The sequence below is a fragment of the Temnothorax curvispinosus genome, unplaced genomic scaffold (assembly GCF_003070985.1).
Source record: "Temnothorax curvispinosus isolate PA1 unplaced genomic scaffold, ASM307098v1 QBEX01001198.1, whole genome shotgun sequence".
NCBI lineage: Eukaryota > Metazoa > Arthropoda > Insecta > Hymenoptera > Formicidae > Temnothorax > Temnothorax curvispinosus.
The window spans coordinates 701-5490 of NW_020210978.1; the positions used below are offsets into that span (position 1 = coordinate 701).

General features: G+C 33.3%; 1 pseudogene; it reads right to left on the bottom strand.

The window, feature by feature from the left end:
• Positions 1-1336: 1336 nt before the first annotated feature.
• LOC112461276 lies at positions 1337-3492 on the bottom strand (annotated as a pseudogene).
• Positions 3493-4790: the final 1298 nt, after the last annotated feature.

Consider the following 4790-nt stretch of genomic DNA (forward strand, 5'->3'; position numbering starts at 1 on the left):
GTGCGTGCGTGCGTGCGTGCGTGCGTGCGTGCGTGCGTGCGTGCGTGTGTGTGTGTATTTGAGAGTATAGATATAGAGGAGAAATGGACAATATATTATTTCGTCTATTATTTGTCGTTTTATATGCGTTTTTATTTTTCTTTGATTTCTAAACAAATTAAAATTGCAACGAGGAAATTGAAGAAAACTATTACAAGCGGTGTAGCTAAAGTTTCAACGCGTGTAAAGAGACTAGTGGAAGATCGTGTAAAAAAAGACGTGCAAGATCGTTGCTATGCCGAATCGATGACAAAAATATAAGAATATGCTGCAACCATGGAGTTTCTGCTTCTTTCATTATGCATATATTGGCTGTCAGAGCTATGAGCCAGCGTTTGCCGGATACCAAAGAGGCCATGTTACAAATACCGCACGTTACCGAGGCAAACTTTGCTAAATATGGCAAAGCGCTATTGAACATTACGCAGAAATACGCGGCGGAAAAAACAGGTACGTGCTGGAGATAGCGTGAAACGCTACGTGACGTATATATCTGACATTCGTGATGAGATTCACGTTCATTATATTTTTTCAGCTATGTTGTTCGAAAACGACACGACGACGACCGGGATCAAGTGTACATTCACGTCGTCTGACATAGAAGATAACGATAGTATTGACACACATGGCGTAAAACGAAAGATCGACGATAGATTGACGGATAATATTTTCAGAAAAACATCCAAACGAGCTGCTGGTGGCTCAACAAGGTAATTATTTTAATAACAGAACAATTTACCATGTGCGCACATATAATGTATAAATATATTCATTATTACTTTCATCGATACACGCGTAACGCGCACAATGATTGTGTACGTAAAAGACAAAACAATCATAAACACAAACATGTAAATATGTTATTAAATTTATTTTGTTTCGGTTCATTACAGGGCACGCAGAGGAAAAAACTCTACGTCGACGACATCCACGAGAGAGGATTAATGAATATGGTATTCTACATAACTGTTCGACGACTTTCATTCTATATTCTAAATAACTCTTGTTAAAAAGAGTACAAAAACCAGAGTAAAAACTCAATCTTACGATCCTTTCAAATATTTCTAAACTCGCTGCGACAAGTAGTAGATAAAATAAAATACAGGAATAACAAAAATGTTTATTTGAAAAACATTTCTAAAATAATGAACATCATAGCCAGGCTATAATTAAAATTATACAAATTATGTTTGTAACATTTTCGGTTCGCATCTTTTAATCGGGAAAAAAAAGTTATTCCGTTTGAAATAATTCTCTTGATTACTTTCTCTGTACATATTATTGTATATAATTAGAATCAAGTATCTAATCGGCTATAAAAGAGTATTATGGCGGGATCTTCGCACTCGGAAGTCATTAATATATTTCGAAACTTATCTAAAAGTTGTAACAATTAGGATCTACGAATATTTTTTAAATACATAATCTCCTCTAAATGATAATCTTTGTCGAAATAGTCAGGTTGGTATAGTCTATCGAGTAATTTCCTGTCATTGGAAGAAATATTATAATCTTTCGATTGAAAGTTGTATCGTAACGCATCCTCCTTATCCGTGAGCGACAATTCTTCCTCATTGGTTTCGGTAGGCGTTCCTTTTGGCGTTTCATTCAAATTCCATGTGCTTTTGCTTTCTTCTATTCTTGCAATTGTATCATTCGTTTGTTGGTCCTGTGTATCCTAATATTAAGTATAAAAAAAAGTTTAATGAGACTGAAATATGTATTATATAATAAATAAAATCGAGTCATGACAATATTTCTTTTCTTCCTCTTTCTTTTCCTTCACCACTATCATTATGATTGATTTATAATAGAATTGCACAATCGATTTACTATAAAATTATTATCAACATTACGTTCAGTCCGTGCAAGAGACTATCAAGAGATACGGTAGTACACGCGAAACGAGATCGCACCGTGACTCTTTTACGCGAACGCACGAATTGCCTGCAGTACTCGATATTTTGAGATCTCAATATAGTCTCTTACACAGATCGCTGAAATTAGATTGCGGAATTTATTTCTTTTACTATTTCAATTTCGTTTTGCTAATGTAAATATATCAAATAATAAACTATTTATATTTCACTAATAATAAATTATACATTGTGACTTACCAATGATAAACGACCATATACCGTTGGTACGTATCGTACATATGTGTGCAATTGTAGAAGCAAATGATTTTTTAATAGCCATATGATTATCTTCACTAATTGCGTTTACTGCTGCGGCTGGCTCAAAGGATTCAGCTTTTGGCTAATTGAAGTTGGTAGGGAGAAATCACTGATTATCTGAAAACGTACAAAATATAATATTTACAAAGTTTTATCAGTAATTCAATAATTAGGTACTATTTATGTTTTCTGAGAAGTGTTCAGAGAAAGAATTTAGCAACTAGCTAGTCAAAATAGCATTGGGGGAGACAACATAAACATTGTTTTCGCAAAGTGGATAAATTATTGTAACATTTGTCCAATAAACTAAATGACCAGTTAGTTGAAACTTTAAAGTCTGCAAACTTTTTAATGGATTGTATATCTGAATCAAACGTTTAAGTGCGAAAGAACAATTTATTTGCAAAGATTCTAACAAGTCCAATGGCTCAGTTAACAAAAGTATTCCATTATAAGGTCTTAAACTGTTTAAACATTTGTAAAACAGATTCAACGTTATATAAATTTATTTAAAATGGCGTACACGACCCACGCCCGCACACACACACACACACACACACACACACACAGTCATGATTATTCCTCGGAATAAAATTTCAGAATTAAAAATAAAAAATTGCAATATATTAGATTGGTCAATAAATCTGTGCGGTTTTTTACTTATAAATTTTACTTAGAAAAAACTGCACGGACTTATTGGCCAACCTATAATATATACTCGTAATTTTAAATATAATAATTGAAAAGTTTCGTATACAAAAAATCGATTAAATGTACCCTTTCTTGTAAAAGATGTAAAGATAAAATTTTCTATATAGAGTTAACTACTATAATAAAATTTCTTTATTCGCACATATGTACTTTATATATCTCGTATTTCAGATATAACAATATTATTTAACAAACCTATCTATAATCTCGAGATCTATAAGTAGTCTTTTTTTATGTGATTGATAAACTTTTTGCAAAAGACAGAAACGTACTTGGATTCACTTGTTAATCATAATATTGACAATGCCAGAAGAGCTGAGATTGCTAAACACGGACTTTAAACCACGTGCCAACGCGACCTTCTTTGAAGGATTAACTCATATGGTGATTGATCGCAGTCACTTTCACCTTTAGATCTAAAAGTATATAATTTAAAATAAAACATATGGCTATCAACTAAAAAAGAATAAACGAATAGTTAAGTTGTTCACTTTCCAGCAATCTCATCGTGTGTTGATACCATTATTTTTCCGACAATGTAAGGAACAAACATATAATAAATACTCTGAAATATTGCAAATTCGTAGTATAATTAATAAAGCAAATAGTGAAAGAAACAACACATATGTTTAAAATGAAAAAATATGAAAATTTTGTTAAAAAATAAAGGATATCCTGTAGTAAGAATTAAATGACAACCAAACATATAAATAATGTTTTGATATGAACGTAGTATCCAAAATGTTTTCGAATAATAAATACGGATACAATAATGACAGCGCACATATACAAGTATAATATAAATTAACAAAATTTCAATAGATAATAGATATTCTGGAGTAATAGTAATAGCAATAGGAATAGAAAGTCAAAATATTCCAAAATAAATCTTAGAATGACGATAATTAATTGAATATAAGCATAAGTATGAAATCAGCGAATATGAGCACAGGCGAAAATGAAATAACATAAATATTATAACATAACGAATAAAAAAAAATATCCAGAGTAAATTTAAAAAAATGGTAAGGCCAACGTAATTTTAATAGATTATAGATATTCTGGAGTAATAATAACGGAATGCTTCAGAATGTATCTAAGAATGACGATAATTAACTAAATATAATCACAAGTATGAAATTGGCAAGCATAACTATCAGTGAAACAAACGAAAATATAATCCGAAAGTATTATAGCAAAACGGAGTAAAAATATCTAGAGTAAATTTTAAAGAAAGATAAGGCATATAAAGAACAGACATAGTTCGTTAGCTCATAGAATGTCCTCAGCGTTCTCAAGCAAGCGGGCAATACTTTTGCGTCATGTGCTCTTCCAAATATGCGTAAAACCATTTTAGAAACACGTGCAAGCATTTCCATGCAAAGTGCGGAGCAGAATATATTGCGAAGCGTAAAGCAGGATATATGTGTTGCGAGTGATATTAAATTGCAAATATATAATTAATAATCGGATAGAATCCGCTTGAAAAGAGTACACTATATATAGATACGTTCAATTTTGGAGCATATCTCAAGACCCAGCATATTCCCTCTCCTCGTTTACTCGGCAAGCCATCGGCGTTTCAGGTTGGCAAGCCTTTTTGTTTCGACGCGCGCCGGTCGATGGCGTCCGCGACGCGTCATGGTTCTCGTACTCGCCGCGCGGCGCACCCTCTCTCTGATAGTGCATCAAAGATGGAGCGCTGTCGGCGCGGGCGCGCGGCGTAGGCTACGTGAACGCGGCAACGGCGGCAGTTGAAAATTATTTTGACGATAGGATAAGCGCGCGCGCATTGTTATCGTCGGCACGCGCACCACATATTTATGTAATGTAATTTTTTGAAATAAAAGTCGAAAGACACTC